Consider the following 15,206-nt stretch of genomic DNA (forward strand, 5'->3'; position numbering starts at 1 on the left):
GCAATGTTCTGATACAACGACTGTTCGTCTTCTGAGATGCACATTGGAAAAATGTCCTAGTGAACTACACCTTATCCATTCTAATTGCAAGCAACAATGATAGACACATTGTGTAACACTGCGTTATCCCCAAATCATTCATGTATGTCAGTCTTCAGAGTATTGTGTTTGCATTTATATTTCACATGATGGTTATCCTATTCAATAAACAATTCATTTTCAATGTTGCAATGAATCCTCACCCCGAAGACATAACTCAAGGACATGGTACAGAGAAAAGAACCTAGATTAAGTGGATTCTAATCCCATGTCTGCCAATGACTAGGTGTGTAACACTGAGCAAGTTGCCTCACCTCTCTGGACCTACTTTGCTCATAGACCTAAAAATCAGGTTAAAAATTAGAATGTCTTAGAGTTCTTTTTTTCTATTTCTATTTCCTGCTCAATATCTCCCTGTTTACTCTTGATGAAAATAGTGTTTTATATTCCTGACCAAAGTACCTTTTATTTTTTTCTTTTAATTTTTGTTTTAGTGAAGGGGTACATATGCCTTTTTATGCTCTCTCAAAACTTTTGGGCCTGTGTGCCTACTTTCCTCAGGAACCCACAGCCAGTTGTATGGCTCCATGAAGCAGGAAGCAGGGGCAGAGCACGAGAGGTCTGTCCCTGCAAGAGCATCTGGGCCAGGAGAAAAGGTAACAGGAAGAAGGAATGGAATTGGAAGGAAGTAGTCTCATTTCAGAAACAAAATAGCTCCCCTCCTCTTGTTCTAACTGTTCCTCTGGCAATACAAACTTTTTGCTTTGAGGGTCTGTAGCATTCCAGAACTCGAGCACCCAATCAGGATAGAAAAAATACATTGTGTTCCTCCACTGGAGCCCAAGTTGACAGCAGGCTGTTGTGGGACCAAGAAGTCCAAATTATCTGGAAGTGGAGCATACAGTCATGAGAACCAGTCCACAGCTGTCCCCGGACCTAGGTCAGGACCTCTTCAAAACCACCAGCATGTAGACAGCAGCAGCAGATAGGAGAGTGTGTTGAACTTACCTCTGGGACCTGGAATCTTTTCCATCACAGGAATGAATCCAGCCTCAGGAGCACTAAGCCCTCTCCCCCAGTCTAATGGAATGGCAACAAATAATATAGAGATGCTGTTACTGCTTTCTTTTTTTTAGAATGAGTCTTGCTCTGTTGCCCAGGCTGGAGTGCAGCGTGGCCATCTCGACTCATTGCAGCCGCCACCTCCCAGATTCAGGCAATTCTCCTGCCTCAGCCTCCCGAGTAGCTGGGATTACAGGCATGTGCCACCACGCCAGGCTAATTTTTTTGTATTTTTAGTAGAAACGATGTTTCACCATGTTGGCCAGGATGGTCTTGATCTCCTGACCTCGTGATCCATGTTAAAGTGCTCTATTGTTGCCTCTATGTTTTCCTACAGCCACGACTTCCTAGATTCTCCAATGACCCCTGTCTGTGCTTTGTGACATGGAAGACAGAGAGGAACAAGTGGCTTCATGGCTGCATTGGGACATTCTCAGCCATGAATCTTCATTCAGGACTCAGGGAATACATGTTAGCCATTGCACTTAAGGACAACTGATTTCCCCTCCAATCTGAGAGGAGTTGCCTAAGCTTTTTTGCTCTGTCTCCCTCCATACTAACTTTGAGGATGCTAGTGACTACCTGAACTGGGAGATAGGGTTCCATGGGATTTAAATTGAATTCACTAATGAAAAAGGCATCAAACATACAGCCTCATTTTCACCTGAGGTTGCTAAGGAACAAGACTGGGATGAGATCCAAACAATAGAATCCTTGCTCAGGAAAGGTAGCTTTAAGGCCCCAATTACCAGTGAATTCAGAAAAATGATCAAACTCACCAGGTATCAAAGTGAGAAGGTGACAATCAGTTTTGTAGAGTATATCACTTCTTGACAACACTGTTTCCAGAACCATACTCCTCTTCACGCCCCACTCCCTACAAGCATTACTCCTGACACAGGGCTACGTGACCAGTCCCCCTCCCCCACAGACACCAGTGGCTATGACATCATTGAAGCGATGCCTCCTCTTCCTGGTCCAGTTATTTCTATTACAGCACCCTTTTCAGCTTCTGTTGCCACATCTGCCTCCCCTTGACTGAGGAGTGGTGGGTTACATTGAATGAAACAGAACGCGAGGGGCCTAAGCCTTATCTCAGCCTTCCCTCAATATGAGGCTCTGGTGGATTGGGGCTCCTCCCTGACTAGTGAGAATTACTGTGTGGGTTCAGAAATACCTTGTCTTGTATTTGCCACATGGGTATTGGCCACACTCTGGAAGCTAGAATTAATGATCCACGAAGGTTGAACCTACACACACCCGTGTAGCTGCCCCAGATCAAGTAGGTGTATTCCCCTGGTAGTCTGGACAATGGAGACCAACAAGAAACAGTTTTAGGTTGTATCAAATTCCTGTTTTTAGACTTTCGGTTTATTGCATACCAAGAGTTAAATACAACCCCAATGATACATAAGTGGATGCCACATTAGGGTTGGATGTGGGCGTCACGCGTTCTTTAAGGCTTCTGGACAGAGACCCACATCAAGATCAGAAGCCTTTTGGATGGCATTGCAGATCTCATTGCTCAGTAAGCCATGAATATTTTCACTTTCATCCCACTTTCAGTTGGATTTTCTGGCACTTTTCCTGCACTGAGCCTCCTGATTACTGAACAGAGCTCCGGGGCATAGCCTGCTGAGGAATGGAATGGAGATGCCCATGGGAACGTGTGATGTCATCACTGGACGCCGGTGTGAAAGGAGAAGCCTCCTCCCTGCCACTCATCCACCTCGCTCCCCTGTTGGTAGCAGTGCCTGTAGTTGGACCTACATTCTCCGAAGCATAGATGGGCAAACAGTAGTTGAGTTAGGCTTTAGGACACATCATAGGAGGGAATACAGGATCCCTGAGCTGGTTTTCTTTTTATGCAGACGTCCCTAGGGACCAGTAAGCAGGTGAGTCCCTTTTTCTAGTTTGCCTGTAGAAGTGGGAAGACCATTGATGCTCCAGTCCTTTCAAGACTTTACAACAGAGCTGTGTAATTTCACAAGGTGGATCTTTATCTTGCCTAACAGATTGGGAATCTTCACCCCACCAGGGCAAATTTCTGAATAGCTTATTTTAATCTAGGCCATTCCAACCTTCATGTGACATATTTTCTCTTTTTATTGTTGCTGATTTCCACATTTCTGTCAGCAGTGTGGTTCTCCTCCTTGCTGTTCTTCACTTGTTTGGTGGCAAAGTTCATGGAACTAGGGAACTTGGAAAATGCTTTGAAAACATTGTCACAAATGCACTGCTGAAATGATGCACAGAAGTGGCCAGTGGGAAGAAGGGATCCCAAGGACCTGACACTGGTTTTGAAGAACATCTCAGAAAACTCTCGAAGTGGAATGGGTGCCAAGCCAGTGAACACAACATTTTAATTTAATTATTTTTAAACGTCGATGTGGTGTTGGTGTGGCTTCTCGAAATGGGCAGATATTCAAGTTAGAAGAACTTCTGCATTTTTCCCCTGCCAGGAACTGGGGAGAGGGAGCAAGGGTACATGTGAGAAAGAACACATGTGCTGTTCTAGGCATTGCCGTCAAGTTTCTGGGAAGGAGTGGGCAAGGGTAAGTTGGTTTGCTTGGCACTGTCCTGTGCTGCTTGAGAGGACCTGGGATGTGCAAGGGAAACATGGCGACAGGGTGCCCAGGCCGCGGCTCCCTCACTGCTGTGCTGGGTTCCTGCAGCCTGCCACGTTTCCCTTGACAATGTAAATGAAGATGGAGGGATTGTTTTATGACTTTCTGCTGCTGAGAATAAATGAATTGTTAAAAACAGTTGGGGCAACAGTTACTCTTAGGCGCCATGGATCGATGTCAGGGCGATCAGCTCTGGACTAAGCCACCCACCTCATATTTGTAGAATTACATAGGGCCACACTCATTACTTTCCAAGTGTCTATGTCAAAAGTTGTGTTTAATTTCGAAGAAGAGAAAAAGCAAAAAAATTAGTGCTAAACTTTCACCCCTGAGCATGTACACTCAGTGATACTGGTCATGCAAGCATTTATAGTGCCATGCTTCTTAAGCTGATTTTTTTTCTTGTAGAAATGTTGGACTGGGCACGGTGGCTCATGCCTGTAAGCCCAGCACTTTGAGAGGCTAAGGCAGGTGGATCACCTGAGGTCAGAAGTTTGAGGCCAGCCTGGCCAACATAGTGACACCCCCATCTGTACTAAAAATACAAAAAATTAGCCAGGCCTGGTGACATCTGCCTGTATTCCCAGCTACTTGGGAAGCTGAGGCAGGAGACTCACTTGAAACCAGGAGGCAGAGGTTGCAGTGAGCTGAGGTCACATTACTGCACTCCAGTCTGGGCAACAGAGCAAGACTCCATCTCAAAAAAAAATTAAATAAATAAAATAATGTTGCTCTATTTCCTCTGTTTATCTTCCCCAATGTATAGATTTTTTTTTTCTTTTATTTATTTGTTTAAATTAAACTTTAAGTTCTGGGATACATGTGCAGGAAGTGCAGATTTGTTACATAGGTATACATGTGCCATGGTGGTTTTTTGCACCCATCAACCCGTCATCTAATGCTATCCCTCCCCTATCCCCCACTCCCTGACAGGTCCTGGTGTGTGATATTCCTCTCCCTGTTTCCATGTGTTCTCATTGTTCAACTCCCAGTTATGAGTGAGAACATTTTCCAAATTCCTCTAAACTGCCCTCTAAGAGTCAATTTGACTGAGGGATATTTTTTTCTTATTAATGAATAGGCATCTTCCAAGCACTCCCAGACATATATAAATTTTTGAAGAATATAATCCATACTTAGCATTCAGTTTCACATAGCATATTAACATGAGCCTTTCCTAAAAGATTTCTATATAACATTATGATTTTCATCTTCACTAACCATGTCTGTAATGGAAGCAGCTAAGTCACGTATGTTTGCTACTTAGGTCGACACTTGAGCATGCACACTCAGTGATGCTGGTCATGCAAGCATTTACAGTGCCATGCTACTTAAGCTGATTTTTTTTTTCTTGTAGAAATGTTGGGCTGGGCACAGTGGCTCATGCCTGTAAGCCCAGCACTTTGAGAGGCTAAGGTGGGTGGATCACCTGAGGTCAGAAGTTTGAGAAGTTTTTTTTGGCTAAATGGTTGTACCTTGTAGATGAGTTCTCAGCAGTAAGCCCATTTAAAATTTTTTTATGCCTCGTGATCCTGACAACACATCAAGAGGAGCTGACTTAGGAAAACACAGATTGTTTGCTAATCCCTACTGTGAGTGACTTTCTTACTAATTATTTTTTGACTTTGAACCTTTAAAAAATTTTCTTTGAAGGTAATTATTGTGCTGAAAGATTTTTTTGATTAAGCAAATATTGGCTTTAGAACCTCTCTTTAAATCATATTCTTTTTTAAGGTGCATGACTAAAATAAATTACTTAAAATAATGTTTTCTACATACTCATTTAAATAGATTTTGGTATTTACTTACATAGAAGATTTTTCTTAGAATTCAGGCTTCTCATCTATTCCCTTATGTTTTAGTGGATACATACAAACCCACAGAATCCTTTATTTCTTTATTTCAAGCCTTTAACATTTTAATAATTAGCCTTCCTAAAATGATTGAAAATTGGATCTCTGGGTTTTAATAATCTCATAAGAAGTAAGAACAAAATAATGGAAGTTTTAGTTTTTATTGGTCATAGAATCAAATTTATCTGTAGAATAAAATGAGATAGAATGGTTTAATAGAGGGGCTTTATCAAATTACTTTAAACAGAAACTTTAAAAGAACTTGCTTAATTTCTATTTCTTACATGCTTTTTTTGATTAGTTGATTACACGGAAAATTACAAGTTTCAAACTATACTAGTATATCATTTGAAAAATGAATAAATTTAGACTCACTTTTCTCTTTGTATGCCGAATAGATGGCAGGATAGTAGTCATTTCATGCAACAACTACTTTTTTTTTGTGAGATGGAGTCTGGCTTTGTCACCCAGGCTGAAGTGCAGTGGCATGATCTTGACTCACTGCAACCTCCACCTCCTGGGTTATTCTCCTGCCTCAGCCTCCCAAGTAGCTGGGACTATAGTTTCGTGCCACCACACCTGGCAAAGTTTTTGTATTTTTTTTAGTAGAGCCGGGGTTTCACCATATTATCCAGGATGATCTGTATTCCCTGACCTCGTGATCTGCCCACCTCAGCCTCCCAAAGTGGCGGGATTACAGATGTGAGCCACCGTGCCTGGCTAACAACTACTATTTGAGTCCTATTTTGGATGATCAGCACTGCTGGAAGAAGTACAGAAGACAGAAGGCTCTTAGTACTCAGGAAGCTGAGGCAGTATTCTTGGTGAGATAAGCTAAGCACCCAACAACACCTAGAGAATGTATGCATATTAGCTTTTTAAAAGCAAAGCAAGGTAATGAACAATGTTGGTACAAAAGCAGTTTTTAAAACTACTTCAAAATAATCTGGATTGAGGTACAGGAAATATGGATTCACGTCCTGACGGCTGCTGGAGGTGTGGGAAGAAAGACCAAGCCAAGGGGAGCAGGGAAAAAAGGAGCTTGTTGAGGATATAGACCTCATTGAGAGTTTCTACTGAAGTGAGGAACAGGAAGCTTCTAGAGATCTCCAGTGCTGGCTGGATAGGCATTTGAGTGGAATCCAATTCAAGTCATAATATCAGATACCAGCCAAGACACCTAAGAAAGTGAGACTTGTACATTTCTGTCTACAGAGAACATTTTCTATTCAACTCCAGCTGTTGTAGCTGTGAGCAAATGCAGATCTGGTGTGTCCAGATCTTCAGATTTTTCAAGGCATCCAGACACAGAGATTTTAAAGAAAATGCTCCTAATTTTAAACATTGACACCTTTTTAAAAACCACTACATGAACCAAATTAAAGATATCTGCTGTCCTGATATAGCCTAAGAATGTCCGGTTTGCAATTCTGTACAATCTTGAGAATGATTGGAAGATTAAAAAGTGAGAACGACATAATAATAACAGGGAATGAGAGAGAGGATATTGGTAATCATGTGAGAAATCAGCAGGAATCAGATCCACACAAAAGTAGACCTGTGGAAACAAGAAATGGGAGGCCAATTTAAAATACATTTCCAGGCCGGGCGCGGTGGCTCACGCTTGTAATCCCAGCACTTTGGGAGGCCGAGACGGGTGGATCACAAGGTCAAGAGATCGAGGCCATCCTGGTCAACACGGTGAAACCCCGTCTCTACTAAAACTACAAAACATTAGCTGGGCATGGTGGTGCGTGCCTGTAATCCCAGCTACTCAGGAGGCTGAGGCAGGAGAATTGCCTGAACCCAGGAGGCGGAGGTTGCGGTGAGCCGAGATCGCACCATTGCACTCCAGCCTGGGTAACAAGAGCGAAACTCCATCTCAAAAAAAAAAAAAAAACATTTCCAAAGAAGTGACAGAACTTGCAAAGTTTATTAGTTCACATATGAAAATAAAATTCATGAAAAGAAGCCTATCTCAAGATCTTGGACTTGAGGTTCCAGGATGATGGGGACAGAAAATGGAAAGTTGAGGACTTAGGGGACAGTGAGAACCAATTTCTTATGTTCCAGTTTTTACTGAGATACTGGAGAGATATCCTGAAGCAAACTGGAGATATTGAACTAATGAGCAGAAGATGTAAATTTCAGAATTGATTAGGTAGTTATCTGATCTCTGTATAAACAATATATATTTGTACGCATTCCTCTTCCACATATAGAAAGCATTTATCTTTCATTTTTGAACTTGGGCAATGTAACAGATTGGCTCATTTTCCCAATATGTTCCATCCTGTATTTACATTTCCATATATTTGTCCATTCATACGTGCATAGTGTTGCCAGATTTTGCAAATAAAATGTAGGAAGCCCAGTTAAATTTTGATTTTAGATAAACAACAAATAATTTTTTGTGTAAATATGTTCCAAATATTGCATGGGATATTTTATACCAAAAATTATTTATTGTTCATCCAAAATCAAAATCTAACTGGGGTTCTAGGTCTTATTTGGCCACTCCATGCATACACACTTCAGGTCGTCATCCTATTTCTCATGGACCACAACTATAGTCCTCTTACTTGCCCCTTCGTTTTCACCTTTGTCCCTCTACCTGCCGTTCTCCACCCAACGGACAGGGTGACTTTTAAAAGTCCACTTATGTCACCTCCTAGCTTAAAACGTTTTAATGGCTTCACTTTCTACTAAGAATAAAATTCCAACATCTTACCATGACTTTGATAATCTAGTTCATGCTTTCTGCTCCACCTCATTTTGTATATAATTTTCTCCACTGTACTGGTTAAGTTTAGCTCCTTTACCCTCCTTTATTTTTTTCAAACCATTCGATCTGGTTTGTACCAGGCTTTTGCACTGTGTTCTCTTTGCTTGGAATGCCGTTTCTCCCAGATTTTGTTCACATGGCTCTTTGTCATCATTCAAGTCTTAACTCCTACATAGAGAGGATTCCCAGGATCACTCTTATCTAAAGATGGCTTCTCAACCGCTACACTATGGACTTTTTGGATTGTCTAATTCTTTGTGGTTGGCTGTCCTGTGCATTGTAAGATGCTTAGCGTTCCTAACCTCTGTGAACTAGATGCCGTACTAGTGACGATTAAAAATGTCTTCAGATATCACCAAATGGCCTCGGGAAAATATCATCCCTGGTTGAGAATCACTCCCTTCCATTTTATTTCTATTACATTATCATATTTACCTAACTTCACAGCACTTATGACTATCTGCATTCATTCAGTTTGCATTTGTAACTTGCTTTTGTCTCAACGGAGTTTCACTCTTATTGTCAGGCTGGAGTGCAGTGACGCAATCTCAATCTCAGCTCACTGCAACCTCCACCTCCAGAGTTCAACAGATTCTCCTGCCTCAGCAACCCAAGTAGCTGGGATTACAGGCCTGTGTCACCATGCCTGGCTAATTTTTATATTTTTAGTAGAGATAGGGTTTTATCGTGTTGGCCAGGGCTAGCCTCGAACTCCTGACCTCTGGTCATCCGACCACCTCAGACTCCCAAAGTGCTGGGATTACAGATGTGAGCCATCATTCCTCGCCTCAACATCTCTTTTTCACCCTCACTAGAAGTGAAACTTAGTATGTGCAAGATTTGGTCTGTTTTCTTCACCAGTCTATCCCAATTTTCTAGGACCATACCTGGCACATAGAGGTGCTCAATAAACATTTATTGAATACATGCCAATAACCTGATATGTCCTGGGTACTGTTAGGTTTAGGTGGCATAACAATGAATAAGATATTATCCCTGGTCTCTTGTCTTTGGTATCTTATAGAGAAGAGCAGCCTTGAGCTCCCAAAGAAATGCAATAAAAACTACAGGCCCTGCAGGCTACTGCTACCTTTTATAAGGTCCAGGGAAGCTAACCATGATACAGTGCATGGGTCAGTCCCATACAACCAAGAATTTTCCTACTGCAATAAAAACATTGTTCCTGAGAGAAACACTGGTTGAGCCATCGAGGGTTCACTTGAAGAGTTGGGAATAGCATCACTGGGCACAAAACACATGGAGGAGAATATGGGAAGGGAATTTCGCAAATGAAATTTAGGGTACTCTTAGCAGAGAACAGTCAAATACTTGGAAGAAACAATGCATGTCTTTTACAATGGGAAAACCGTATCAATGGAAAGTGAGAGGACTTTCTTTGAATATGGAGCTTAAATAATTGCATGAAAAAATATTTATTTAGACCATATTTGTTATACTGTATTACTAACTAATGTGATTCAATATAATTATTGCTATTAATGATAATATAAATTTCAGGACTGTACTTGCCACTATTATAGAGAACTTTTTTCTTTCTTTTATAGGGTTTAATTACATTTTAATGTGAACTTTAAAAAAGCAAAGTCTGTCATACCTGCTAAGAAGTTCACAAATTATAAGTATGCAATCAATACATTTTTAAAATTTATTTTTTTAATTGACAGATAAAATTATATACATTTACTAGTACAATATATTTTCAGGTATATGTACATTGTAAAATGACTAAGTAGCTAATTAACATGTCCGTTACCTTACATAGCTATTAGTTTACGTCCACTCTTCTAGCATTTTTCAATGATACAACATATAATTTACTGTAGTCACCATGCTATATAGTAGATCTCTTGAACCTATGTCTCCCATCTTACTGAAATTGTATATTCTTTGACCAGCCTCTCTCCTCCATCCCTAACCTCCCCACGCCCTGGTAAACACCATTCCCTACTCTCTATGTCTGTGAGATTAACCTTTCTGATTCCACATATAAGTGAGATTATGCAGTATTTATCTGTTTGTCTTATTTTACTTAACATCCTCCAAATTCATCCATGCTGTAGCAAATGGAAGGGTTTTCATATACTTTATGGTTGAATAGTATTCCATTGTGTATATACACAGCACATTTTCTTTGTCAATTCATCCACTGATGGATACTTAGTTGACTCCGTATCGTGGATCTTGTGAATAATACTCCAATAGATATACAAGTGCAGATATCTTTTGACATACTGATTTCATTCTTTTTAGATATATACCCAGTAGTAGGATTCCTGAATCATATGGTAATTCCATTAATATTTTTTCATGGTTAGATATTATGAATTAAATATTAATTCCATTAATATTTTTCCATATTTTTCATATTTTTTCAATTATCATAATTTCATATTTTTTTCATAATGTAATTAGGATGTACTAATTACATTCCCATCAACAGTATACAAGGGTGTATTTTTCCCACATCCTTGCTAGTACTTTTGTCTTGCTAGTATTGTCTTTTTGATAATAGTTATTATCTTGCTAAGAGTATTGCTAGTATTAGTGTCCTGCCAGCACTTTTGTCTTTTTGACAAAATATAATAGTCATTCTAACTGGAGTAAGAAGATATCTTATTATGGTTTTGATTTAAATTTCCCTGATTAGTGACATTTAATATATTTAATATTTAATATACTACTTGGCTATCTCAATGTCTTTTTTTTTTTTTTTTTGGAGATGATGCCTCATTCTGTCACCCAGGCTGGAGTGCAGTAGCACAATTTCAACTCACTGCAACCTCCACCTCCCGGGTTCAAGCGATTCTCCTGCTTCAGCCTCCTGTGTAACTAAGACTACAGGCATTTATCACCATTCCTGGCTAATTTTTTGTATTTGTAGTAAAGTTAGGTTTTCACCATGTTGGCCAGGCTGGTCTCAAACTCCTGACCTCAAGTGATCCACCCACCTTGGCCTCCCAAAGTGCTGGGATTACAGACATTAGCCACTGCACCTGGCCTTGAATGTCTTCTTTTGAGAAATGTCTATTTAGGTCCTTTGCCATTTTATAAGCAGATTATGGTCTTATTATTCAGTTGTTTGGGTTCCTTATACATTTTGGATACTAATCCCTTGTCAGATGTATGGTTTGCAAATATTTTCTCCAATTCTGTGGCCTGTCTCTTCAGTTGTTAGTTTGATGTAATCCCATTGGTCTATTCTTGCTTTTGTTGTCTGTGCTTTTGGGGTCATATTAAAAAAGTCATTGCCCAGACTAATGCCATAGAACTTTTCTCCTAATATTATTCTAATAGTTTCATAGTTTCAGGTCTTCCAATGAAGTTTTCAATCCATTTTTAGTTGATTTATATATATACCATGTGATAAAGGTCTAATGTCACTTATCTATTTGTAATTGTCTATTTTTTTTTATTTCACCACCATATATTAAAGAGACTTTCCTTTTCCTATTGTATGTTCTTGTCACCTTTGTTGAAAGTAGGTTAACTGTAAATATATGGATTTATTCCTGGGATCTCTATTCTTTTCCATTTGTCGGTGTGTCTGTTTTTATGCCAATACCATGCTGTTTTTGTTCTTGTAGCTTTGTAGTATATTTTCAAGTTAGGTACTGTGATGCCTCCAGCTTTTTTTTTTTTTTCTCAACATTTCTTTGGTTATTCAAGTTTTTTTGTTGGTTCTGTATAAATTTTAGGTTTTTTTTTCTATTTTTGTGAAGAATGTCATTGATATTTTGATAGGCGTTGCATTGAATTTCTCGATTGTTTTGGGGAGTGTTTTAGTCCATTTTGTATTGCTCCAATAGAATATAAGAGACTGAGTAATTTCTAAAGAAAAGAGGTTTCTTTAGCACATGGTTTTGCAGACAGGAAAGTTCAAGGTTGGGCAACTGCATCTGGCAGAGGCTTTATGCTGCATCATTACAAGGTGGATGGCATCACATGGCAGGAGCATGTGCAAGAGCAAGTGGAAGCATGCCAAGATGAGACCAAACCCAACAGGTGGCTTCATTTTAAACTACCTGCTCTTGTGGTAACTTATCTAGTCCTGCAGGAGTGATAACATACTTTCCTGAGAGATGGCATTAATTCCTTAATGAGGGTGGGTCCCTCATGATCCAAAGGCCTATTAAGGTCCCACTACCTCTCAGTACTGTTGCATTGGGAACCAAGATTCAACATGTATTTTGGTGGGATAAATTATGTTTGAACTATAGCAAGTTGTATGGATAATTTAACAATATTAATTTTTCTAAACCATGAACACAGGATATCTTTCCATTTATTTGTATTATCTTCAATTTTTTTCATCAATGTTATACATACAGTTTTCAGTATGGAGATATTTTCCTCCTTAGTTAAATTTATTTCTAATTGTTCATGCTTTGTTGCTATTTTGAATGGAATTGTTTTCTTGATTTTCAGATAGTTTGCTCTTAAAAAGTGTTGATTTTTATATGCTGATTTTATACCCTACAACCTTACTGAATTTGCTTATTATTTCTAACAGTTTGTGTGTGTGTGTGTGTGTGTGTGTGTGTGTGTGTGTCTGTCTGCGTGTGTGTACGCGTGTGCAGTGTTTTGCAAACAGGGACAATTTACCTTTTTTTTTTTTTTTTTCCAGTTTGGACACTTTTTTTTTTGCTTAATTGCTCTAGCTAAAGTGTCCAATAGTATGTTGAATAGAAGTGAAGAGAGCGGACATCCTTGTCTCACTCCGGATCTTTGAGTAAAAGCTTTCAAAGTGTTCCTATTGAGTATAATGTTAGCTTTAGGTTTTCATCTATGGCCTATATTGTGTCAAGGTACAATTTTTCCATACCTAATCTGTTGAGAGTTTTTGTCATGAAACAATATTGACTTTTGTCAAATGCTTTTTCTGCACCTGTTGAAATGATTATATGGTTTTTGCTCTACATTCTGTTAATGTGATGTGTCACATTTGCTGATTTACATAAGTTGAATCATCCTTGCATCCCTGAGATGAATTTCATTTGATCATGGTAAATGATCTTTTTAATATGCCGTTGAATTCAGTTTGCTAGTATTTTGTTGATGATTTTTGCATCTATATTCATCAGGCGTACTGGTCTGAATTTTTCTTTTCTGTAGTATGTTTCTATTTAGCATCAGGGCGATGCTGGCCTTGTAATATTTTTTTTAAAAGTGTTTCCAGCCTGGGCATGGTGGGTCACACCTGTAATCCCAGCACTTTGGGAGATCAAGGCAAGTGGATCGCTTGATCCCATGAGTTTGAGACCATCCTGGCCAACAGAGCAAAACTCTGACTCTACTAAAGATACAAAAAACTAGCCAGGCCTGGTGGTACATGCTTGTAATCCCAGCTACTCCAGAGGCTGAGGCAGGAAAATCACTTGAACCTGGGAGGTGGAGAATGCAGTGAGCCAAGATCGTACCACTGCACTCCAGCCTGGACAATAGAATGATACTCTATCTCAAAAAAAAAAAAAAGTGTTTCCTTCTCTTCAAGTTTTTGGAAAAGTTTGAAAATAATTGTTTTTAGTTCTTCATTACATGTTTGATAAAAGTCAGCAGTAAAGCTACCAGGTTCTGGGCTTTTTGTTGCTTGGAGATTTTTTTTTTTTTTACTGATTCAACCCCTTATTCATTTTTGATCTGTTTAAATTTCCTATTTCTTCATAATTCAGTCTCATATGAATTATTTCTTCAATATGAAATATGAATTATTTCTTTGGTAATTCATAACAAAGCCTTTGCCAGAGGCATTTGCCCAACCTTGAACTTCTCTGACTGCAAAACCACATGCTAAAGAAACATAATTTAGTAGGTTGTAAGCATCAAGGAAATCATGCATTTCTTTTAGGTTATCCAATTTTTTTATGTATATAACTTTTATGTTCATAAAAGTCTCTTATGATCCTTTCTATTTCTTTTGTGTCAGTAATGTCTCCTTTTTAATTTCCAATTTATTTGGGTCTTCTTTCTGTTTTCTTGTTACGGCTAAAATTTTTGTCTATTTTGTTTATCTTTTCAAAAAACCAACTTTTAGTTTTGTTTATTTTTATGTTATTTTTCTTGACCCTGTTTTATTTATTTCTCCTTGGATTTTTTTTTTTTTTGTGGTTCAATGGCTGTGAAGAACTGTGCTGTGTATTTTGTCTAGTTTTATTTTTTAAAATTTATTTTATCTTTATTATTTTCTTCCTTCTAATAACCTTTGGCTTAATTTTTGTATTTTTGCCTAATTTTGCAGCCTTAGGTTATTTTAGATCTTTCTTTTTCAATATAGGTGTGTATTGCTATAAACGTCCCTCAAAATTGATTTTTCTATATTGTATAGATTTTGACATATTATGTTATTATTCTTATAATTTATTGTTTCCCTAATTTTTTTGAATAAAAGCAATTTTTAAAATTTCAATAGCTTTGGGGGTACAAGTGGTTTTTGATTACGTGGATTAATTGAATATTGCTGAGGTTAGTTAGGCCTTTTAGTATACCTGTCAACCAAATAGTGTACATTGTACTCAATAGGTAATTTTTCATCCTTCACTCAACTTCTACCCTCTCACCTTGTGAATCTCCAGTGTTTATTATATCACTCTGTATGTCTTTGCATGTCCATGGCTTAGCTCCCATTTATACATAAGAACATATGGTATTTGGATTTCCATTTCTGAGTTACTTCACCTAGGATAATGGCCTTTAGCTCCATCCAACTTGCTGCGAAAGACATTATTTTGGTTTTTTATGGTTCAGTAATGTTTCATTGTGTGTGTATACACATGCTGTGTGTATATTACATTTTCATTATTAATTCATCAGTTTATGAGCACT

General features: G+C 38.6%; 1 protein-coding gene and 1 pseudogene across 1 annotated transcript in view; both read left to right on the top strand.

Annotated features, from left to right (window-relative positions):
* Nucleotides 1–15,206, top strand: part of HS6ST3 (heparan sulfate 6-O-sulfotransferase 3) — a 727,472-nt gene that overhangs the window by 472,386 nt on the left and 239,880 nt on the right. The gene's annotated exons all lie outside the window — the stretch shown is intronic.
* On the top strand, nucleotides 774–4,036 carry LOC116551181 (annotated as a pseudogene).

This window comes from Sapajus apella, unplaced genomic scaffold, assembly GCF_009761245.1.
Source record: "Sapajus apella isolate SASKATOON/1434 unplaced genomic scaffold, GSC_monkey_1.0 scaffold9, whole genome shotgun sequence".
NCBI classification, from domain to species: domain Eukaryota; kingdom Metazoa; phylum Chordata; class Mammalia; order Primates; family Cebidae; genus Sapajus; species Sapajus apella.